General features: G+C 36.0%; 1 protein-coding gene and 1 pseudogene across 13 annotated transcripts in view; both read left to right on the top strand.

The window, feature by feature from the left end:
• Nucleotides 1-26286, top strand: part of ADAM22 (ADAM metallopeptidase domain 22) — a gene marked incomplete at its 3' end in the record, with an annotated part of 236273 nt that overhangs the window by 122043 nt on the left and 87944 nt on the right. The gene's annotated exons all lie outside the window — the stretch shown is intronic.
• On the top strand, nucleotides 21175-23507 carry LOC308645317 (elongation factor 1-gamma-like; annotated as a pseudogene). The gene is made up of 4 exons: nucleotides 21175-21206; nucleotides 21692-22478; nucleotides 22521-22965; nucleotides 23331-23507. The product of its transcript is annotated as an elongation factor 1-gamma-like (transcript).

Genomic DNA, 26286 nt, shown 5'->3' with positions numbered 1-26286 from the left:
CCAAGCCCTGCACCTCCAGTGACACTTGCAAACACCAATCTGATTTTATGAGTACCCCCTCCTATGGAGTTTTATCACTGCGGTATGTATCTTTTTAATTTAGTTTTGCCTGTTGAGGTTTTATAAAATAGATTTTAAAATTTATCTTTCTTTTTTGTAATTTATTTGCTGAAGAAACCAGATTGTTTATCCTATGCAGTTTCCCACAGTCTAGATATTTAGGGTTGATTTCACTTTTATATTTAGAGTAAAATGAAATACATTTCAGTGATTGTTCCCTAGCCCATGTTGTCCCATCCTCCCATATATCATATTTGCCCAATCTCCTGTTTGTGGGATGTTTATATATGGAAAAGATACTATAATGCCCCAGTGTTCTATTTAAAGGACAATCTGTATTGTCATTCCTTTTTTTAAATTTCCGTATTATCATTTTATTTATTTATTTATTTATTTTTAATTAAAAATTTTAAAATTTATATATGATAGCAGAATGCATTACAAGTTTTATTACACATATAGAGCACAATTTTTCATATATCTGGTTGTATGCACAGTATATTTACACCAATTCGTGTCTTTATACATGTACTTTGGATAATAATGTCCATCACATTCCACCATCATTAATAACTCCATGCTCCCTCCCTTTCCTTCCCACCTCTCTGTATACATACATACAATCCACAAAGCACTGACTTTATTGCACATTCTGCTGATTTTGCAGCCTAAGAATTGCATTTTCTTTGTTGATGGTTTCTGCACCCTTTAGCCTATCAAATCAGGAAAATAGTAAATAGGAACTTCATCCAAACTCTTGTGCCAGAGGATATTTCTCCCTTTAAAAAAAAAACAACTTTGATTGGATTATAGTTTGATTAGAGTTCTCTATCCCTCCCATGCCCTCTCTCTGTCCCACTATAATCAGCCTCCTTATATTATAGAAAACATTCAGCATTTGTTTTTTGGGATTGGCTAATTTCATTTAGCATTATCTTCTCTAACTCCATCCGTTTACCTTCAAATGCCATGATTTTATTCTCTTTTATTGCTGAGTCATATTCCATTGTGTATTGTATTAGCATTCTTAATGATAACAAAGGATATACAAGCTTTAGATTATGATTTGCAGGCTATTTTTTAAACATTTATTTTTTAGTTGTAGGTGGACACAATACCTTAATTTTATTTTTATGTGGTGCTGAGGATCAAACCCAGTGCCTCATGCATGCTAGGTTAGCACTCTTCCTCTGAGCCACAACTCCAGCCCTGATTTGCTGCCTATTTTAATGTACCCATGTCAGTTTCACTGACGTATTTGCAAATTTAGAAACTTAGGACTCAAGGGGTTAACAACAATTTGTATTATTTACAGGGTTTTATGTTTCATTGGTCAGATAGGTACACATAATACTGATTTAAAAAGTTTTATTAAAACTTTTATTTAAAAAAAAAATTTCTCCCAAGCTTACAAAGATAGTCTTTATTTATAAAGAAGATAGATACTATTTGTTCCTTTATTAAGGCATATTCATAATCTCATCTTTCATTTATATTTGTTTCACATTCACTCAAAAATTAAGTTCTAAATTTACCCTTCTATTTAGGAAGAAGTATTATGTGTTTAATAAGGACTTTAAAAAGAATTAACTAACCCTAACCCTTAACTAATAAAAAGCCTTAACTAATCAGAATCCTTTGGGAATATAGTTTTTATTTTGATTGTGGACATCTGTGGCTATAGATTTATAAGACAAAGGAAACTGGAATTGGTGAATAGTGGCAACTGAGCCTAAAGAATTCAGTTTTCTGTTTCATATTTAGCTAGTTTTTATGTCTAACAACTGAAAGCTGCCAGTATTCTGGTTATTTGAAAAATTTGAAATTTCCAGTTATATAGGCTCAGTATTATAATACTACTAATAATAACAAATAACATTTATTACTGAACAATGTGGTAGGCATATCTGTATTCCAACCTCAGAACAATCTGTGATTATAAATGTAACTATTACCCTACTTTACAGAAACCAGGGCATATAGAAGTTACATAGCTTATAGAAAGCAAAGCAGTAAGTAAGTAGTGGAGCTGTAATTTGAATCTTAGATTACCTAACTCCAGAGCTACGTTACATAAAATAGGATAGTCGTACAAGTTGAAATGTATTTTATTTGTCCCCTCCTTCCTTCTCTGCCTTCCTTCCTTCTTTTTCTTTCCTTATTTCCTCCTTCCTCTCTCTCTCTCTCTCTCTCTCTCTCCCTCCCCCTCCCTCCCTCCCTCCCTCCCTCCCTTCTTCCTTCCTTTTTTTCCATATTAGGAATCAAACCTAGGTTCTCATATGTGCTAGACAAGCCCTCTACCATTTAGTTATATCCTGAGCCCTTTCTTTTCTTTTCCTCCCTCCCTCTCTTTCTTTCTCTTCTTTTTCTTTTTTTCTTAAATATAAGAAGATAGCTCTACCTAAGTTCTGGAGGCTGGCCTAAAACTTGCCATCAGCCTGCCTTAACCTCCCAAGTATCTGGCATACAGGTGTGTGCCACCACTACAGTTGCTATTTATTCATTTTGGATATTCCCAGTAATTACTTCTTTATAGCCTTTAATTCTAAGACTGAATAGTCTGTTTAAAGACCCTTCAGGTATATCTCTCAGATTTGGTTATGCATTAGGTAATTTTTCTGTAAAGTCAGTTGCTTTGGGCAAAAATGATAAAGACAAACTCCCAGGCAAAGACTGTTGTTGTTCACTGAATGAACATCGTGGGGGAAATAGCCTTAGTTTTAGAAGGCTGGGAGAGAAATGGTAAATTCTTTTCATATGCTAAGAACATTCATTGATGGGGAGGGAGCATATTTTCTGGGGGTCAAAAAGTAAAACTTGATGTCATTGTAAAGACATGATTTATTATGTCACCAATGAGAGATCATTTCCAGTCATCAATATTATTAGTTTTGATAATATTTTTGTTAAATTATTTGATCTCTGATAATAACAAAAGTAATGGCCACTGAGTGCCTATTTTTATTAGTTTGAATTGTTTCTAAACTACTATACATGAGCATTCCAGCTTGTCTCTGGATTAGGGTATATCTTAAGGTTGAGTGTATAGAGACACTCATTACATAATACTGACTTTGGCCTGGCCATTGACTGGTTACTCCATCATTTGATTGCAGTGCACTCAGGAATCATTGTCTCAGAATCCTAATTGTGTTCATAGCAGCAGTAGAAAGATGGATAAGAATCTGAGTGTGGGTCAAGGTTGAAGTCTGGAAATGGGTTAAGGAATTGAAGAGAATGATGAGTGTTGGGGAGCAGGTGTTAGAGGAGAAAGTGTCTACTTAGGGGTGAGAGAGGTTATTGTGACTCCAGGGAAGTCTTTTGTTCTAATAAAATGTAGTGTAATTGACATTAAAATATTTTGAATGGAACTGAAATGGCCACTGTCATTTCTGGAAACAGAGTAATAGGGCAGTTGATTTAGAAGCAAGGAGGAAGTTTGAGTTTTTCTGCAGAAAGGTTTTTGTCCTGCTGCTCACATCCATCTTTCTCCCCTGGGGCTGCATACCATGAAAGATTTCTAACTTAGCACAACACCATCTCCTGGCTGGCTCCTCTGCTTCCAGCGGTGTCTCCAAATCCCCTTTGAACTCATTTCTAAAGTCAAATTTCTTCCTTCTTAAAAAAGTGATGCCCTTCTAAAATTTTGCCTTCATCTTTTTGTTTTCCACAATAAATGTGCCAATGGCAGAAAAAACAATACTATAGAATATGGATGTAAGAAATCATTTAGAAATCTTTAAATATGTGACTGTCAAAACAATAAATAGTTCAGCAACTTTGTAGTTCCTATAAACCTCAGTGCATTGATAGAAAATTTCTTGTGATCTCTAAACATACTCAAGATTTCTCTTGTCTTCTTTTCTAGATTTTTCTACAAGGAACACTCAGATAATTCAAAAAGGGTACTATGTGTTAAAGAAATAATGTTTCTTAATATGTTTTTAAGATGTTTTATGTGTTAAAAAATCACAAATAATTATATGGTTTTTTTTATAATTATATGTTTGATATGATGTTGTGGATGCCTTTCTTAAGTAACAAATGTTTTCAGTTGGTCATTTGTGATAGAATTTAGTTTATGTAAGATGTAGGTTAGGGATTGCATTCTGCATTTTTGCTTCAATTTTAAAATAACAAGACCTTTCCTTAGCATATCCTTTTATGAAACAGATTTTTCTCAAATTCCATTTCATATATATGAATAGTACAGAAATGCTTGAAATGTTTCCTTTTTTGGCCACACAAATACAAAATTAGCTATTAAACTGTCAAAATTGTCTCATATATATTTATTACAGCAGAAAAGATGAACAGAGTTAGTCTGCTTTTGTTTATCCTGGATATTGAGTTTCCTTATTGATTCTCAAAACTGCATTACTATACAGAATCTTTTTATGAAACAAGACAAGTAAGTGATTAAGAAGGAAAGAAAAACCAGGCTTTGATGTGCAGTAAATTTTGCTGCATACTTTAATACAGAGCCATCTATACCATTGCATCAGCAATCAGTCTTCTAAAGTAGAGACCTGACCTTTTAGCATTTTAGGTTATCTTTTTGTTTTGTAGGCTGCCTTTGAGATGAAATGCAAGCAGTAGTCACTGTTGCCAAGTAATCTGTACTAAAGCTTTTTCTGTCTCATTTTTCCTATTTTAATTTTTTTTAGAACAACTCAGCAGCAGCATTTTTCTTCCAAGATGACTTTCTTGTTTACAACTTTACCTTACATTTGAGAAGGATGCTTTCTATCTTGAGTTCTCACTACAGTAGCTTTTCCAAGAGACTCTTGGATAATACTTAGTCACCTAGACAGGAGTTGAGTCACGTGGCCTGGGAAGATGATTTTAGAAAGGATTTTTTTTTTTTTTAAATAGATTTATTTATAGAAGTTGTCACTTAAGTTTCTAATTTTATTATTAAATTTCTAATCCAAGTTTCAAGCATTTTCCTTGGCTCCAGGGAGATGGGGAGGCCTCTATCCAAGTAGAGAAACTCAGTGATGTGCATTTTAAGGCTGGCTGATGGACAGAGTGTCAATTGAAGACCCTCAGTTAATCCTTGAAGGGTCTCCTGCTGCCATGGTAACTGAGATTTTTCTTTGAAACAGCTTTATTTAGATATACACACCATAAACTGAGGTGGCTTTTGGTCTCCATTTTCTCAGTTATGGGAACATAGATTCTTTAACAGAGTGTGTAAATAAAGTTGTTTAAGTGATCCCAAGTGAGGAATGAAGCAGTGAGAGAGATATTTGGCAGATCTGTATGTTTGATTCTGTATTTTTTTTCTTGCTGCACTTTCTGAGAAATTTAGGTTAATGGCTCTCACCACTGAGCATGAACTCTGGGAGCAGAACCTCTGGTGCAGGATAAAGGGGAACTTCAGGAGCAGGTGGTACAGGATGTGGCATGCATATCCAGGTTCCTCACCTAGGTTCTCTTTCCCAGGAGAGAAAACTTGAGATGGCGTATCTATGCACATGGTTTATTTTTCACTAATAAAATCATGCTAACCACAAATAAACAAGTTTTAAAATTAGATGACTTGGAAAAATTTCTTTTCAAGTCCATTTCTTTGAAATAGTTTAACCCTGATTTAATGCCTGTAGATTATTAATAAAACTAGAATGAATTAAACATATGTATTTGTCAACATATCTACTTTATACAATTTATTAACTATGCTAGACTAGCTCTAAATTTTATTATATTTTAATTACTTCATTAGCCTCTAACTACTGTCATAAAGTGATTTTTTTAAAGAACTTCAGCATATGAAGATCCTACATAAATGAGATAGACTTTCATATATATATATATATATATATATATATATAAATATATGTAGACACATGCATGTATATACACATGTAGACACACATATACACACATAAAGTAGATTTAATCTTATGGTAATTTAATATGAAATTATGAAATTTTGAGGATGGTCGAGGAATTCAATTCCAGGAGCTTTTTATTTAGAGATGACCATGTAATTGCGAATAGGGCTAGCACAGGAAACCTTGTGCTTTGTGTCCTGTGGGTTTAAGCTTCTGCTCATTTTTAAATACTTTCATTTAAAATAGTGAATTTTAACATAAGGAGGACTCAATTTCCTGTTACTAGTGCAAAAGCCATGATATTTTCATAGAAGTGTTTTAAATTCTGAATAAAAGTCTAGCTAGAAAAAACATATTTTTATGGTTAGTGTGTGAGAGTCCCAGGGAGAGTCATAATTGCCACATAGTCCTGCCTTTAATTTTGCTGTCTATTTTCACAGGCTCTGTGAGTAAGTCTTACCTTAGGGGGGCACATAACTGCTGTGCTGCTACTGGTTTAATGCTAGTTGCTTGGAAGAGTTAATCTCTTCTTACAAATCCAGACCCATTTTCTTTCCTTAAGGCATATTTTCTTCAGTGAATGAAAGACTCATCTTAATGGTAATAAAAAGAATGTAATGACTTGCTATATTTCTGAAGTACATCATTCCGGAAATTTTGTATTTTTACAAATTGATAAATAGTATATCCCTGTAGTGCTTATTTTTATTACTAGGGATTTCCCCTTGACACACTCTTGACCTCCTAGAATCATGTGATATCCTGATAGGATCAATATCAATAACTGGACTGAAGAATAATAAAAGTACTTGTAGTAGTTGGAGCAATAACAAACACACATAAGGTGCTTACTGTGTGCCAGGCACTAATCTAAGTGTTTCACTTAAGTTAAATTGCTTAAACCCCCAGGAAGTTGATGCTAGAATTTGTTCTGTTATCCATTATAATGTACCTCTATGGAAAAAAATTATAATAGCAAAGGAATTAGAATGCTAGTATTTTAACAACAGCACCCACAGAAGCTGCCATTTGAAATTACATTTCCTTTAGCAGTTGTTTTTAGTAAGTCATAAATTGAAGGTGTGATTGGTTCAGATGAGTCTCATTTATTCCAATGTGAAATTTCCATTATTCCAAACAGGACCAAATGCCTTCTAAAGATGCCCTGATTTTTTTTTTTCAACTATTTACTGTTCCGTTTATTTTTAGTCCTTTGTTCTCCGTGGGAATTGGATTGTGCATTGTGCATTACAGGGGAGCCCCATGGCTTCTAAACTATTACTGTTTGAAATATACTACTCTCTTACATATGGCACACATATGGCTCAGTTCTTATGCCTATCTGATACCTATGTATACATTTATCTGCATCTGGAGAAAATGTGTAGTTTTATAGGCAATAGTAACTAAGCCAAAGGTGGAATCATGCTGCTAGAAGACTAAAAGATATGTGGTTACATCCTTTCCAAGGTGCTTTAAAATGCCCATCCCCCTACTTCCTGTTCCTTTTCACCCCCTCCCTTGCCTTTCTCAGTACTCTCTATATAGGAAGGGAATATAAGAGCTACAAAAATCTTATAAACAAAGATTTATAAACTGAGCAAATGTTTGTTTCCTCCTCACTTGTAGCATTAGTTATTCTAGGTATGTCTCCCAACTTTACTTTTTGTCCACACTAGGCATCTGTGAATTTAGTGTCTCCCTGATGAGCTTGCTGGTGTGTGCATTTTCCCCCTGGCAGGCTCAGGCAGACATATGCTCCTCTGCCATCTTGTAATCAGTGTGGTTTCAGGAAGGTCTCAGATTTCATTATTTAATTCTTTTTACATTATAGGAAAAAAATTTCTTTGGGGATTAAGTAAATTTTGCTTTCTCTTGGGACCGAAGCAAGGTTGCTCAAGGTCCATCATCATGTATAATGCATCAGTTGCCCTAATGGCATGGTGAAGATTCCAAGTGGTCTTAACTCTGTAGCCTTCAGAAAATATATTGGCCCATTACCAGTTGATACAGGTCAGGCATCCTAGGGCTAGGAGTAAGGAAAAATGAAAGTGACAGCTGCTGTCAGCATGGGTTCTGTTCCTGAGCTCCATTTGTAACCTATCAAGTAGAAAGGCCCTTTATTTTCTTTCTGGTATAAGATTTTTACCCCCAATTAAGTTTCAAAGTTATTTCATCTGTTAATACTCAAGATGTTATCTATAGAATTAAAAGACATTTTCAGCTACAAGTTTTTTAAAAAATTGAAGTGGCACTAATGGTATTTCTATATATAGAACTAATTATAATAGAGTATATTTTCTATTGTAATTCTAATTATCAAATCAGCTTTTTCATTACATAATGTCTTTGCAAGTCTACTACTGCAATTATTTTTAAAATCAGGGTGAACTGTATTTATAATTGAACAGCAAGTTGTAGAGTGTTGTTTTAGATAAGTTTTAACTGGTTTAAAACAAACAAACAAACAAAACCCCAGCTTATTCCTTTGGTGTTATCCTAGACTACAGCTATCTTCTTGTTTATTGATAAAAATTCTTGCTTTCCAGTGAATAAGTAGCTACTATAAAAATAAGAGCAGGTAGTAAAGGCCAGAGAATAAGCATCCTTGGTATATTGAGTGGTTTGAGTGTTTATTGCCATTTTATGTGAGGGATGGTAATTGATCAGGGCTACATTTGACATTTTATTATAGCAGTCTTTTCTTTGCACCTATGAGTCTTGTCTTTGTACCTATGGAGGTATATGCAGGTGGGCTTGATTATCTCCCACCTTTAGAGGAAACTCCTAAAAACTCAGGCATATGGAGTTTAAATGTATAGAAATCTATCGGTAGTGATTTGTGGCAGAATAAAAACAAGCCAATACTCTCATATACATTATTTGTGTTTTCCACCCTCATTCATTCAGTAAATATGATTTGAATGCTTGCCATGGGCCAGGCATGGGGATATAGGTGCGAAGAATAGATGATGCAAATTTTGCTTTTCTGAAACTTGTCTATTAGGAGTGGCACACATAGTACAAATAATTGCCAAAAAGTCTTATAAATTACAGAAATAATAAGTGCCCCAAAGAGAAATACACAGTGCTCTGAGAGCATCTGATGGAAAACCTGACCTATTCTGGTTGGTCAGAGAAGTCACGCCAGTCCCCTGGTGCTGGGAATGGAACTTTGGGCTTTGTGTACACTCAGTACATGCTCTACCACTGAGCTACATACATTTCCCTGTTCCGAAGACATTCTTGATGAAATAATATTAACTCTGAAGTTTGAAAGGTAAGTAATGGGCAGGTGAAATTGGAGTGGAACAATTTCTCAGGCAGTGGAACTAGCATGTGCAAAGGCCCAGAGGCCTTAATGCTGGATCTTGGTGCAGGAAAACAACAGGAAGAAACCAGAGAGGGTGGAAAGTCAGAGGTGGATCAAGTGACACAGAGGAGGAAGGATAAAAGTAGGAATGCAGTGGTGCAGCCTGAAGGATTAAAACTGTTCATGCCTGTGGACTGCACATTGGCTCTCTTCTTTGTTTTCTCTTCTCTCAATAGTCTGAAAATCTGGAAATGTGTCTGTGACTGTGTCTAGAAGGTAGAGAGCTTGCCTTGTGGTTCTGAGGGGGGTCGTAGATGTTCCACATGGCAGTTAAAGTTTCAGACTGAGTATGTGCCATCTCCTTAAGACTGTGCTACATCGCTCATTGAGATAAAATAAATAAAGGGCTTCTTGAGAAGCATGAACAGATGGGACCAGTCACTTTTTTTGTTTCTAAGTCTAGGACAAATCTATAGTTTGGAGGCAATAAAGCTTAGATCTAGACCAAGAATATTGTTAGGGCTCAATGGACCTAAATTCAGTCCTGACTTTGCCAGTTCGTGTTAGTGTGGCCTTAGACAATTTATTTATGCCTCCTGTGTTTCAATTTCCTCTTCTAATAAGGAAGCAAAACAAACACATAGCCAGAGCTTGGGTGTGGGAAGTGCTCCATAAATATCACTCCTGATACTTTTAGTGAGGTAAAGGGGCAACTTGAAAAGAATTTCTGGCTAAGTCTTTGGTGGCTTCTGTCAGTTTTTACTGCTAACTTCTGAATCTGCTCATGGCACTGGGGATATGTCAGGATCATCAACAGCGTTCCTCACCTCTCCACTTCATAACAGGACAGTCAGTCTTCTGTGCCCTTAGACTATAAATTGCTTAAGATGTTACTCCAAGAGAAGCGTATACTATATGCATATTCAGTATTCAGCATGATGTGTGTACCTAGAAGATAATAAATATCTATTGAATGAAAAAAGTAAGTGAATGAATGAATTCAAGCATTAGTAAGTTGGGTGATTTCTCCTGTTCACCCAACAATGTGTCAATGTGCGGGGAATGTCCAGTTTGGACAGGTCTGGGAGGATATTTTATTTCCCCTTGCAATGATTAAAAAAGGATAGTGATTTAAACAGGAAAAATAAAAACCAAATAGTGATCCTTATGCTCACCTTATACTCATCCTTATGCTAAATTATCTTCTGTATGGAAACTCATATCTATGTTTCTTTCCCTCTTAAGGTACTTTAGAGCCACTTTTAAATCAATGTTAATTCAAGTAATAAAGTACCAGCAATTTACTTTATTTATTTATTTACATGTGGTGCTGAGGCAAGTGCTCTACCACTGAGCTACAGTCCCAGCCCCGTAATTTACCTTTATTAAAAAATATATATATATTATTTTAGTTGTAGGTGGAGACAATATCTTGATTTATTTTTATGTGGTGCTGAGTATTGAATCCAATGCCTCACATGTGGGAGGCAACCACTCTATCACTGAACCATAACCCCAGCCCATACCATTGATATGTTTTTATAATTTTGAAATATTTAAACATATAAAATTATATAAATGTCAAAAAGATATCCATTTGTAGATACAACAAATGTTAGTATTTTGCTATATTTGCTTCCTTGTTTTTTTGTTCTATTTTGTTTTGATGCTAAGCACACATACTTCTAGCTAAGCTAAGACCTCAACCCAGGCTTGAAATCCTTTGATGTTTTATAAAGTCAACTTCTGAATCAGCCTGTCTTCTATACCATTTCCATTTGGCTTTATTCATTCTTTTACTTTGTCAATCTTGTTAGACTTCTTTCAAATTTTTTTTTTCAAAGAACCATCTTTTACTTTACTATTGTTTATAATAATTTCTTATATTTGTAATTTCCATTTTTTTAAGTTAAAAAAATATTTTTTTCCTCTGTTGTTCTTTGGGGAACTCATTAAGTGTAATATTTAACTTATTACCAGTCTTCTTTTTAAAAATCATTCTTTTCTGTAAATATTTAAGAATGTAAAATTTGGTTTGAAGTAGTTTTTAAGCTCCATCTCCAAATGTCTAATACATAGATTTTTTTTTTCATTGTTCCGGTATATAGATTACAAAAAAAACTTATTCTATGATTTTTATGTGACTCATAAATTATTTAGATTTTTAGAAATAACGTTAATAGTTTAAAATTTTTTATATTTAGCATTTAAAATTTTTTCAAACATATAAACATCTTTTGTAGTTTTAAATTTCATCTCTTTATGGTAAATGCAGCCTACAAGATATTGATTTTTTTGAAGTTGTCCCTGTACTTAAGGAAAAAAGGTTGATTTAAAAAAAATATATATATATAGCTTGCAAATCATAGAATCTAAAGCAACTCTGGTTCTACTTCCTCCTTCATTTTAAAGGAAAAATAACAGAAATTATGCATGATCAACTTATGCCTATAGAAACAGCTACTGAAAAAAAGAGCACTTTATTTGTTATGCTTAGCACTATTATTATTATTCTTAAATCAGAGAAAAACCTTAAATTCCTATTCGCCTTTCCTAAAGGACGTTGTTTTGGCCAACTTTTGTATTGCTGTGACCAAAATACCCAACATGAAGATCTTAGAGGAGGAAAAGTTTATTTTGAGCTCATGGTTTCAGAGTGGCAATTCATGATCAGCCAGTTTCATAGCTCTGGGCCAGAGGTGAGGGAGGACATTAGAGGGTGACAGAGGGCGTAGCAAAGAAAAGCAGCTCAGGACATGACAGCCAGGAAGCAGAGAGAGGGAGCTCAGCTTACCAGGAACAAAATATATACCCCATAGGCATGCCCTCAGCGACCTGTTTTCTTCAACCACCCCCACCTGCCTACATTAACCACCCACTTAATCCATATCAGTGGATTAATCTACTGATTTGTTTATGGCTTTTGTAATCTAAACATTTCATCTCTGAACATTCTTGCATGGTCTTACACAGGAGCTTTTGGGGGATACCTCATATTTAAACCATGACAGGCATTGTTTGTGAACTTCCTCCTTAGTAAGATGACCCTTTGTTTGTACCTTTAAATCAGTCCTGAGCTAATCCAAAATCATTTATGGAGGGGTAAAAATGATTACTGAAAGCTGTGTGGACTTCTTAGGCATAGAGTATAATTCTCAAGGTGCAGGAGAGAAGAAAAATGCTACAACAGACTCTTCTTTTGACTACTGAAAATGTCTCTTTATTCTTCCTTCAAAAAAGGAGCGGATGGAAAGAGGATAGGAATGAAATTAAAAGAGAATAATCTCATGGTAAAGGGCAAAGATAGAGGAAAAACAATTTGCTTTTTTCCCCCTCCCTCAACTCAGATCCTCATATAGTAGTTATGTTTTCTTTCTTTCTTTTCGTTAAGTAAGAAAGCAGGGCTGGGGATATAGCTCAGTTGGTAGAGTGCTTTCCTCACATACACAATGTCCTGGGTTCAATCCCAGCACCACACGCACACACACAAAAAGAAAGCAACAAAAATATTGTTTTCAGATGGAGCAAAAATCTTATTCTTCCTCTATTTTAAGGCTTCCAGATTTTTTTTTTTTTTTTGGTTTGTGTGGGCAGTTATTATTTTTGTTGGCCAATTATATTTTTTCCTGTTAATATTCAAACATCAACTAGAAAAATATTTTAGGTAATATATATTCCGTATGCTAAAAAAAGTCCATATAGAGCTGCACATTTAAGGTTTATTATTTGTAAAAAGGGTACAATGATGTAGTGGTTTCCTGGAAAGAGTTATAATTTCATGAGTTTATAATTATACAGTCACTGTATGTGGTCCGCATTGATTTTCCATTCTCCTAATTTAGAACTGCGTCTCAGAGAACCTGGTCAGTACTCTTTGCATTACAGTAATTTGTTGCTGAGGAGCACTTTGTGGGAACCTAAAATTTTTCAGTAGCCTGATAAGACATCTGTTATACTAGTGGGTGTGTAATGATTACCTGACAGCTGAAAAGTAATTTCTCTTGACTATTTTTTGGTTAAAAATAAGCAATTTGGTAAGTCCTGTTTGACTTAGTAATAGAATGGAAGAATTGGTTTGCCATACTATTTGTGTGAAAATTAGGATTTTATTTTTATTTTTAATATTTTTTTAGTTAGCGATGGACCTTTATTTTATTTTTTTATGTGCGGTGCTGAGAACCAAACCCAGTGCCTCACACATGCTAGGCAAGTGCTCTACCACTGAGCCACAACCCCAGCCCCAAGGATGTTTATTTTTTAATAAAGTTATGGGAAACTAAATTGGCTGGCTAAAAATGATTAAGATGCAGGTTAATTCTATTAGATGTCCTAATAGACACCTCCAGTTTTTACCTTTGGGCCAAACTTGTTAGAAGCAAAATCCTTGAATTATGAATATAAAAATTTGATTAACCATGTTTAAAGAGATGAGAAAAAGTAATAGGTTAAGTAGAATCCCCACAAAATTTATGTCTTAGACCTTTGTTTTTCATAGACCAGTATCCTATCAAAATGATTTTGGGGGATTAATATAGGGTTGCAAGTTTTTTATTTTGCCATAAATGGAGACACCCTTCTCAAGACATACAGATATTATTTACTTTTACTGCCAATTAAAAATGAATGAGGACATCATTATCCAAAGTCCATGTATGAAGACTGGAATTGGGTGTCAACATACTTTATATACAGAGATATGAAAAATTGTGGTATACATGTGTAATGAGAATTGTAATACAAAAAACCCACAAAGTACATGTATAAAGACATGAATTGGCATGAACACACTTTATATACAAGGATATGAAAAACTAGGCTCTATATGTGTAACAAGAATTGTAATGCATTCTGCTGTCATGTATTTTAAAAAAAATAAAATCAATTAAAAAAAAAAAGGAAAAAAGTTTGGCCTAGAGGAAATCTGCTACTGTTGTCTCTGCATAGAGGCAGTCGGTCAGATTCTCCTGACAATAAACTTGCTTCTACTTAAAAAAAAAAAAAAAAGAATGAATGTGAAGCTAATGTAATATGGTACCCCAGGTTATTTCATGGAACAGAAAGAGGAAACTAGTAGAAAAAACAATGAAACCTAAATAGTCAGAGTTTAATATAAAGTAATGTACAAATGTCAGTTTCTTGGTTTTGACAAATGTACTAAGGAAATATAAGGTGTTAACAATAGCAAAAACTGGGCATGCTGGAATTCTCTGTGCCATATTTGCAATGTTTCTATATAAAATCATTTCAAAATTTAAAAGAAGAAAAAAACTGGATTTTTTTTAAAGAGAGAGTGAGAGAGAGAGAGAGAGAGAGAGAGAGAGAGAGAGAGAGAGAGAATTTTTAATATTTATTTTTTAGTTCTCGGCGGACACAACATCTTTGTTGGTATGTGGTGCTGAGGATTGAACCCGGGCCGCACACATGCCAGGCGAGCGCGCTACCGCTTGAGCCACATCCCCAGCCCAAAACTAGATATTTTTAAATAATCAAAGAAACTAATCTTAGAACAAAGGACAGATTTTTACAAATTAAATATATTTAGTTTTAAAATTGACTATGTTATAATTATTTTGCTCATTTTGACATGAGCTGGTAAAGACTTGACATGTTTTAGTATATATAACCATGGATTATTGGCATTCGAAACCATGATGTGACAGCTTTATTTAATTTTACTTTACTATAAAATGAAATGAGATTGTTTATCTCTACTTTTCTTACAGAGGTAGTGTAATCCGATACCCCCTTTTTTTTTAGGTTCTGTAATTTTATTTATTTTTTCTTTTCTTTTTTTTATTGGTTGTTCACAACATTACAAAGCTCTTGACATATCATATTTCATACATTAGAATCAAGTGGGTTATGAACTCCCATTTTTACCCCAAATACAGATTGCAGAATCGCATCGGTTACACATCCACATTTTTACATACTGCCATATTAGTGACTGTTGTATTCTGCTACCTTTCCTATCCCCTACTATCCCCCCTCCCCTCCCCTCCCATCTTCTTTCTCTACCCCATCTACTGTAATTCATTTCCGTCCTTGTTTATTATCCCATTCCCCTCACAACCTCTTATATGTAATTTTCTTATTCTCTATACCTGAGCAGATGTTTAGGGTTGGCTGTGACTTTCATGAATGTAGCATCAAAAGAAGAGCCGTCTTAGAAACTTTCAGTTTCTGGCAAACCAGGATGATTAATCACTAGCCCCTTCTTACATATTCTTATCTTACCTTCCATTTTTTTTTTCTCATAAAGCCAAATGGTTTGGAGGAAACAAGAAGTGGAAAATTGTGGTGTTGAAACAGAAAGTATCCTCTTAGGAACTAGTGCAGGATTTCACTGAGCTCGGTACAAGGAGCTTCAGAATTAGAGCCGGGTGTAGTACAAAGCAGTGGTTCCTAAACTGAAATCACCTGGACCACAGGCTGAGACAGGAGTCAAGCCACATTCCCAGAGCACCTGAATCTAGGGTGAGGCTTGAGAACATGGGCTTCTCACAAGTCAGGTGTAAAGCCATTTTATGAAGAGTTTTGAGACTCTGTCAGGATTGCCTTGCTGGGTGGGAGCACTCCTGATCTGTATTTTCTCATTTGTATAAGGAGGGAAATAATATTTACCTCATTAGTCATCATGAACTAGTATGTACATCATCAAGCATGGTGCCCAGGCTATGGTAGACATTTTTATTCTCTGAAAGATCTTCTGGTATCCATGGCATGAGGGTTGGTTTGACATTGAATATTCTAGGTTAACAATTCCAAATTAATTTTTTACCTGTAAAAACGTTTGCAACTATAAGAAAAACCTAAGGCTGTAGCAGCCTCCTTGGAGATTCTGATCCAGCAGGTCTGAGAGAAAGCCTGGGAATCAGTTGGTTTACAAAGCCCACTGCATTGATTCTGAGAGTCAGTTTGGGGAACCACTGCTTTGAATAGTATTTCTCTCCTGCAGGGGTTCTCAGTCATTGCATTGTATTGAACCATCTGAAGTATTTAAAGAAATGTGGAGGTCTGCATCCCATTTCATATCCCATATCATATCTAGATTATAATAGAATTGGCTTGGAGTGTGGTCTGGGCATTGGGATTTTAAAAGCACTAACACAGAGAACCATCTCTCTAATGTAATCTCAGAAAAAGAAAAACATGAAGTATTTGATAAATTGTGTATTTTGGGATCTCACCTGAGAGTTGCTCAAATGAACTCTGGGCAAGAGATTTTTAAACTGCATTATAAATCAATGCCCTGAATTGTTACTCTTAACAAAGGATGAGAATCATAACTCAAGGGACACTGTAGATCCCTCTTTCAGGAAATATTGCCTGTGTTCTCACCCATTTACATATCAGTTTATGGTATATGTAATCTTGTTATCCCATATGATCCCATGATTCCCTGATGAGGCCCCTTGGGCAGATTTTATGTTTATTATATTGATGAGGTATCTTAGATACATGTCTCTAAAAGCACATTTGGGAAACTAAAATCTACTTAATCAAATGATAGAAACAGGAATGCAGGTAGAAACAGATGTAGTACAGATTAAAAAAATAAAAGTAAAAAAAAAACTATGAAAATCCAGAGAAGGAAAGAAAGTAATTTATAAAGAGGTGGGAGTCTGAGAAAGCATTTTGGAGGAAGTGGCCCTGGCCCATCTTGGAGTTGAAAAAGTCAGGTTTCCTTTGCTGATCTGAAGAGAGGGGAAAAGACTGTGGCCTTGATGCTGTGTTTCAGTTGTTTGTTTTTATTGGGTTTACATCATGTTATAACCCAGGCTGAATAACTTTCTTTGCATTATCCTTTTGTCTTATGTATAATAAATTCTATTTTTCTTTTGCGATATTGCTGGTGGTCTAATAAAAATATGGTACCTTTTTGAGTCTTGCAAATAAATGCCTATTTTGATTTCCTTGGAATAAAAATTGCAACAAGGTTTTTTTCCCACTGGGAAGCTAAACCAATAAATGGACACATGAGCTACTATATAATTAATTTTTATAGAGGTGAATGTTCTTTTACTTGTCACTATCTAATTAGCTGACAATAAACATTTGTAATGTTATGACTATGTTATTACATCAAGGTGTTTGAAGAAAGTTTCAAGGACAATGGATTTATTTCTGGAACAAAGAGACAATAAGGAACAAAGCTTTGACTGGCAGTAGAGTTGGGCTCTTTATTCTATCAGAATGTACTGGCTTTTTTTCTTTTCCTACATCTGTCTTACGTTACTATATATAATACCTGTTTATCTAGAAGTCACTTAAAGATATGGAGAAATGTCATAATTGATAAGGTTTGAGTAAGTTGGCTTAAGTCAGCAGTCTTTATTGAAGTATATAAATTTTAATAAAATGCAGCTTATTATTTTCAATTGCAATGCATGTTTTATGTGCAAAGAATTACAATTGTATTTGTCTCCAAATATTATTAAAATTTAATATGCACATGTTCTTTAACCTTTGAGGTCCACATTTAGTAATGCTACATACAGACTGACAGAAGTATATGTGTATTAAGGGAGTATTTTTACTCTTACCTTGTATATTCTAAATTCTTAGAATTCTTGTTGCAAGTGTGTGTCATTTAAAACTGATAGGTTGATTCCCAAGTACTTTATTTTTTTTGAGGATATTGCGAATGGAGTGTTTTTCCTCATTTCCATTTCAGAAGTTTTGTCGCTGATATACAGAAATGCCTTTGATTTATGTGTGTTGATTTTATATCCTGCCACTTTGCTGAATTCATTTATTAGTTCTAGTAGTTTTTTTGTAGACCCTTTTGGGTCTTCTAGGTATAGGATCATGTCATCCGCAAATAGTGATAATTTAAGTTCTTCTTTTCCTATTTTTATGCCTTTAATTTCTTTCGTTTGTCTAATTGCTCTGGCCAGTGTTTCAAGAACTATATTGAATAGAAGTGGTAAAAGAGGTGAAGGACCTATACAATGAAAACTACAGAACCCTAAAGAAAGAAATAGAAGAGGATCTTAGAAGATGGAAAAATATACCCTGTTCATGGTTAGGCAGAACTAACATCATCAAAATGGCGATATTACCAAAAGTTCTCTATAGGTTCAACGCAATGCCAATCAAAATCCCAATGGCATTTCTTGTAGAAATAGATAAAGCAATCATGAAATTCATATGGAAAAACAAAAGACCCAGAATAGCAAAAACAATTCTAAGCAGGAAGTGTGAATCAGGTGGTATAGCGATACCAGACTTCAAACTATACTACAGAGCAATAGTAATAAAAACAGCATGGTACTGGTACCAGAACAGGCGGGTGGACCAATGGTACAGAATAGAGGACACAGAGACTAATCCACAAAGCTACAACTATCTTATATTTGATAAAGGAGCTAAAAACATGCAATGGAGAAAGGATAGCATCTTCAACAAATGGTGTTGGGAAAACTGGAAATCCATATGCAACAAAATGAAACTAAATCCCCTCCTCTCGCCACGCACAAAAGTCAACTCAAAGTGGATAAAGGAGCTAGATATCAAATCAGAGACTCTCCGTCTGATAGAAGAAAAAGTTGGCTCCGATCTACAGATTGTGGGGACGGGCTCCAAATTCCTTAATAGGACACCCATAGCACAAGAGTTAATAACAAGAATCAACAAATGGGACTTTCTTAAACTGAAAAGTTTTTTCTCAGCAAGAGAAACAATAAGAGAGGTAAATAGGGAGCCTACATCCTGGGAACAAATTTTTACTCCTCACACCTCAGATAGAGCCCTAATATCCAGAGTATACAAAGAACTCAAAAAATTAGACAATAAGATAACAAATAACCCAATCAACAAATGGGCCAAGGACCTGAACAGACACTTCTCAGAGGAGGACATACAATCAATCAATAAGTACATGAAAAAATGCTCACCATCTCTAGCAGTCAAGGAAATGCAAATCAAAACCACCCTAAGATACCACCTCACCCCAGTAAGATTGGCAGCCATGATGAAGTCAAACAACAACAAGTGCTGGCGAGGATGTGGGGAAAAGGGTACTCTTGTACACTGCTGGTGGGACTGCAAACGGGTGCGGCCAATTTGGAAAGCAGTATGGAGATTCCTGGGAAAGCTGGGAATGGAACCACCATTTGACCCAGCTATTGCCCTACTCGGACTATTTCCTGAAGACCTTAAAAGAGCACACTACAGGGATACTGCCACATCGATGTTCATAGCAGCACAATTCACAATTGCTAGACTGTGGAATCAACCCAGATGCCCTTCAATAGATGAATGGATAAAAAAAATGTGGCATTTATATACCATGGAATATTACGCAGCACTAAAAAATGACAAAATCACGGAATTTGCAGGGAAATGGATGGCACTAGAGCAGATTATGCTTAGTGAAGCTAGCCAATCCCTAAAAAACAAATACCAAATGTCTTCTTTGATATAATGAGAACAACTAAGAGCAGAACAGTGAGGCTGAGCAGGAAGAAAAGACTAGCATTAAACAGAGACATGAGGCGGGAGGGAAAGGGAGAAAAAAAAAAAGGGAAATCACATGGAAATGGAGGGAGACACTCATTGTTATACAAAATTATATATAAGAGTATACGAGGGGAATGGGATAACAAACATGGAGGGAAATGAATTTCAATAGATGGGGTAGAGAGAGAAGATGGGAGGGAAGGGGAGGGGGGATATTAGAGGATAGTAAAGGTAGCAGAATACAACAGTCACTAATAAGGCAGTATGTAAAAATGTGATGTGTAGCCGATGTGATTCTGCAATCTGTATTTGGGGTAAAAATGGGAGTTCATAACCCAATTGATTCTAATCTATGAAATATGATTTGTCATGAGCTTTGTAATGTTGTGAACATCCAATAAAAAAAAAAAAAAAAAACTGATAGGAACTGGGGATTTAATTCAGTGGTAGAGCACTTGCTTTGCAAATGTGAGACCTTGAGTCCAATCTCCAGTGCCGCAAAAAATAAATGAATATAATGAATTAAAAAATAAAATAATAGAGAATAATTATTTGTAAAATAAAAGTTGACTAAATGTACATAATAATTTATTTTAATAATTTTATAATAGATATATATTAAAGATGCTCATTACCATTGAATCCTCTATCTTGGATTAAAAAAAAAATTTCCAGAAATGTTAAAGGGAAAAAAATCTTCATTACTTATTAGTTTAAATAATTACTGGTTCATGGTAAATAATGTCTGAAAAATATAACTTAAAAAATATCCACTGCTATTTAGAAGAAATAAATATATCACCAATTGAAAGCCTCAAGATGTGAACGATAGTAGCCCAACTGAGGAGCTATTTCCTCCTTGGTGTTTATGCTTTTCTTGAAGTGTCATGGAAACATTCGATAATGACTCAACCATATTGAGCTCTTCTGCACTTGCCGTGTTAGGCTTTTGTGCAGATGGGTCCTGATCATATGCTGTTGTTGGATTGACTCCTATTTTTCTGAATCAGAAATTAGTGCAAGATTGTTTTTCATTATCTAATCAAATGAATTCCTTGTCCTTTTTATGATGTAATATGACATGTTTCCCAGAGTTGGTATTTTAAAGAAAACATCAGTAATTTATAAAATATTCCTGGTAGGCTTTGCTACTGATCTATCTCCCCCACATAATATTGACTGCTAGTATCCATTATTTCCTAACCTGGTACCTCTTTTTGTGCTCTTGTTCCTAACTTACTTCTCTTTGTTTCTTTTATGTTTATGTGTTGCTCTTCATTGTGAGTCTTACACTTCTGAGAGAGAAGTTCTGGTTGAGGTACTCAGGGTACAGCCTAGGGAGACACATTTAAACAGTTCTTTCTCTGTCCAGTTCACCTTGACGACTATTAACCTTCCATGTCTGGCTCGTACAAAGCTAGTGTTGATTTCTGGTCAGATCAGAAAATCGGGGTCATCCGAGTCAATGTCCTCAGATGCACTTAGAATCTAGTCTTAATGACTGTTCATCAGTCTAACACCAACAAAGGGTACTTAAACTTCTGTAAATTTACCCCCATTCTTACTAAAAGAAACTTGTTCAATTTGCATTGCATAACCCATAACTCTAGATCCAACTCATAGCTGGTGTTAGGGAAGTGACACAGGCTTTGCCTTCACTCAAAGTTCACATCTCTACTTGGCAACTTTGCAGGTTTAACTTGACTTTAAGAATTGTACCCTTCAGGGTGGAGTAAGGATAACAAAATTTCTTTGTAGGGTTGATGTAAGGATGTAATGTGATTGTGTATATAAATTTAGTAGAACAGTAGTTGACACACAGTATTTACAATTATAGCAAACATTATTGAGTGCTTTCCAAGGACCAAACATTATTCTAAATCTTTTATGCTTATTAGTTCATTATTAATCCTCATAATAACCCATGAGATAATTATCTCCATTTGACAGATGAGGATGCACACACCACAGCTTCCATGACTTGCTTTGAGATTACACAATTTATTAGGTGAAGAAGCCCAGAGTTTATACTGTCAACACTCACACCACACCCCTTTCTATGCAGAATCACTGTAGTGGCTGGGACCATGGACACATATCCCGAAAACTGGTGGGCCTTCAAGGTCCTCATCACCTTTCAGTACAGAGGGGCTCAGATCCACATGCTTTCTGCACCACGCCATTTCTACTTTGGCCAAACCAACTGCACCCTGAATTTCTCTGCAGATTTCTTGCTGGCAAGTTTCCAATATTTGAGGGTGACAATGGATTCTATGTGTTTGAGAGCAATGCCATCTCCTACTGTGTGAGCAATGGGAAGCTGCAGAAAAGTACTCCAGAGGCAGCATCCCAGGTGGTGCAGAGGGTGAGCTTTGCTGATAGTGACATGGTGCCCCCAGCCAGTATCTGGGTGTTTTCTACCTTGGGCATCATTGTACCACAACAAACAGGCCATTGAGAATGCAAAGGAGGAGGAGAGGTAAATTCTGGGGTTTCTGGATGCTCACTTGAAGACAAGGACTTTCCTGTTGGGTGAATGAGTGACACTGGCTGACATCACAGTTGTCTGTACCCTGTTGTGACTCCAGAAACAGGTCTTGGACCCTTCTTTCCACCAGGCCTTACCCAATACCGATCATGGGTTCCTTACCTGGCATTATCCAGCCCCATTTCGGGGGGCTGTCTTGTGGGAGGTGAAGCTGTGTGAGAACATGGCTCAGTTTGATGCTAAGAAGTTTGCAGAGAGCCAGCCTATAAAGAACATGCCATGGAAAGAGAAGGGTTCACCATGGAAAGAGAATGTTTTGCCATGGAAAGACAAGTGTTTATGAGAAGAGAAGTAGAAGCCCCAGACCGAGCGGAAAGAGGAGGAAAAGGTAGTTGCCCCAGCTCCAGAGGAAGAGATGGATGAACATGAGCAGGCACTGGCTGCTGAGCCCAAGGCCAAGGTCCTCTTTGCCTAAGTGTGCCTTTGTGTTGGATGAACTTAAATGCAAATACTCCCACAGGACATGCTGTCTGAGGTGCTACTATTATTGGGAGCACTTGGATAAAGATGGTTGGTCCTTGTGGCATGCTGAGTATGGCTTTCCTGAAGAGCTCACCCAGACCTTCATGGGTTGCACCCTCATCACTGGAATGTTTCAGCGATTGACAAGCTGAGGAAGAACTCCTTTGTCAGTGTCATCCTCTTTGGAACCAAGAACAGCAGCTCCATTTCTGGAGTCTGGGTCTTCCGAGGGCAGGAGCTTGCCTTTCTGCTGAGTCTAGATTTGCTAGGAGCCACAAGCAAAATATACGATGTATGGCACCTTTGGTTGTAAAGTGACGCCAGCTAGCCACTGAGGTATTATTATGCTAAGATTTACATTCATATGCAAATTGGGCTCCTGCTGTTCACCTTGGCCTACTACGGGACTCATGTTACGGGGACTCATGGAGAGTTTCCATTGGTTGGGGAAGGATAGTAGGAGGGAATTCCGGGGGCGGTTCTGGTGGACGCCCGCGTGGGAGGATCGGGTTTGGCTTGCCAGTGGCGGCTTTTTCGAAATAAAGTTTTGTTCCTGCTTGAGTGGCTCGTGATTCTGTGCCCAGCCAAAACTGTGGCATAGATTGACAGGTAGAGTAGGAGTCACATACATGGCAGAAACCAGATCTTGCCAGTGAGGAGACCCAGCTGTTGGTTCAAGAGTACTTTTCCTGGGCGGGCGGGGGGCTTCCAGCACCTGGGGGAAGCTTTCAATCAGGGCAAGTCAGGTGAACATCTCTTGCTATCCTCTAGTTGCCTGCACCCGCCCTTCAGAGAAATGCAGGTTTTTAAAGGAAACTGAACATTGAAAAAAACAAACACACAACACTTACATCACACCAATTCTTCTCACATAGTCAGTGTCCTATGTCCTTTTGTCAAGACTCCTATCTGCTCCCAAGTCCTTGTGACCTCCTATGGTCCATCATTGTCTGACCCATATATGAAACACCATTCTGTCTTCTCCATTAAATCCAGCCACATTCCTTGGTTCACGGTGCTCAGTGACTCCTCTGGGCTTTTAGAGGTATTACAGGGCCAGGGATTGCGTTGTGTAGGATTTATTCTGCTCTCCACTCCCTCCTCAAAATTGAGACTCATCAACTCTTATGGAATTATCTCATGAACAACGTAGTCTCAGGACAGGATGTTTTCCTTGGAATTCTGGTAAAGAAAATGTCTTTGGACTTGTTAAATCTTCATTTTTTTTTCTGTTCTCTCCCCTTGTCAAGCACTGAATATTTGAAGTAGGATTAGCATTTAAGCCAGATTAAAGTAGGTAACATTTATTTTCCCCTTTAACTACCCATTCTATCAGTCCTTCCTCTTTTATTTTTTCTTGTCTCAATGAGTCAATTTAATTATAAGCTTTCAACTACTGAAGAAATAGGAGCTTAGTAGGAGAATGGGAAAAGGTCATTTAGAGCAGAGCTTCTCAAAATTTAATGTGCATATGAATTGCCTAGGGACCTTGTTAAAATGCAGATTTTGATGCAGTTAGTCTGGGATTGGCATTTCTAAGAAGATTTGGATGATGTCAGTGCTGCTGGTCTTTGAACCAGGTAGCCTAGGGAGTATTTTAAAGCAACATTATAAGATGTCAGAGGATTTACCCTCTTTTCTTTTCCAAGCACATTTAATCTAAACAAATGAATCTTAATAGAATTTAATGTGACTGTCTGATAGAAGACACTTCACCATCTCAAACCCTACTGCTGGACTGCTTAATTGTAAAGCCATTCCTGGTTTTAGAAAAGAATAACATAAACTTAGATACTGTCAATTTTTTTTTCTAATATTTTAATTACTAGCACATGTTAATTCTTTGTGACGTTTTCATACATGCATACAACATTCTTTGCTCATATCTACCCTCCCTATTATGCTCTTTTATCATCCTATCACCTGACCCCCTCCCTCTTCCCTAATGACTCCCCCCTTCTGCTTTAATGTCATCTTTTTATTCCCCTCCAGATTCTGTGTATGGGAGAAAATATGTGATACTTATCTGACTCTGGCTTTTTTCATATAACATAATCATCTTCAGTTTCACTCATTTTCTTGAAGTAACATGATTTTGTTCTTCTTTATGGCTGAATAATACTCCATAGTGTATATATAACACATTTTTTAATAAATCCACTCATCCACTGATGGGCATTCAGACTGATTCCATAACTTGACTAGAGCTGTGATGAACATACGTATCCAGATATCTCTATTGTGTGCTGATTTTAGTTCCTTCAGGTGTATACCAAGCAGTGGTAGAAATAGATCATATGGTGATTCTATTTTTGTTTTTTTGAGGAACCTACATACTGATTTCCATAGTAGTTGTACTAGTTAACATTCCCACAAACAATGTCTCAGAGCTCCTTCCCCTCTGCCACCCACAATGTCCTTACCTGTGTTTGTTATTTTTTACTTTCTTGATAATAGCCATTCTGAATGAAATCTCAGTATAGTTTTGATTTGCACTTCCCTGATTGATAAAGACATTGAGTACTTTTTCACTTAATTGGTCATTTGTGTTTCCTTTGAGGTATCTATTCAGCTTATTTTTTCATTTATTGATTGGATTACTTGTTCTTTTGGTGTTATTTTTTTTGAGTTATTTATATGCTCTGGATAATAATTCTGTCAGCTGAATAGGTGGAAAAGATTTTCTTCCATTCTTTAGCCTGTTCCTTTACTCTGTAGATTGTTTCCTTTGTTATGCAGAAGCTATTTAATTTGAAATAATCCCATTTGTGAATTCTTGCTGTTATTTTCTGAACTATAGTCTTGTTCAGGAAATCATTGTTTATGCTTATATCTTGAAGTGTTTCCCCTCTGTTTTCTTTTAGTAGTTTCCAAGTTTCAGTTCTTAAGGTCTTTGATCCATTTTGAATTGATTTTTATACTGGGTGAGAGATAGGGCTCTAGTTTCAATTTTCTGCTTGCAGATATTCAATTTTTCTAGCACCATTTATCGAAGAGGCTATCTTTTCTCCAACATAGGTTTTTCATTCTTCTGTCAATAATTATATAAACAAAGATGTGTGGATTTGTTCTTAGGCCCTCTCTTCTATTCTATTGGTCTTTATGTCTTTTTTTTTTTTTTTTTAATGCCAGTACCATACTGTTTTTCTTATAGTGGCTGATAGCGTATTTTGAAATTGGGTATTTTGATGGCTCCAGTATTGTTCTTTTTGCTCAGGATTGCTTTGGCTCCTTGGGGTCCTTTGTGCTTCCACATGAATTTTAGGATTGCTTTTCTTAGGTTGGTGAAGAACGTCATTGCTATTTTGATGGGGATTGTGTTGACTCTGTAGATCATTTTTGGTGGTATGACCTTTTTAACAATCTTCATTCTCCCAGTTCATGAATATGGGAGGTCTTTCCACTTTCTGGTGTCCAATTTCTTTCTTCGGTGTTTTACAATTTTCATTGTAGAGGTCTTTCACTTTGTTAGATTTATTTCTAGGTATTTTGTTTTATTTTCTTGAAGCTGTTGCACATAGGATTATTTTCCTGATCTCTTTTTCAGTGAGTTTATTATTGGTGTATAGAAAAGCTACTAATTTTTGTATTTTGACTTT

This window comes from Spermophilus citellus (assembly GCF_964194105.1).
Source record: "Spermophilus citellus genome assembly, chromosome: 3".
Lineage (NCBI taxonomy): Eukaryota > Metazoa > Chordata > Mammalia > Rodentia > Sciuridae > Spermophilus > Spermophilus citellus.
Note: the sequence above shows the minus strand (reverse complement) of the source record. Positions and strands in the feature narration are given on the sequence as shown.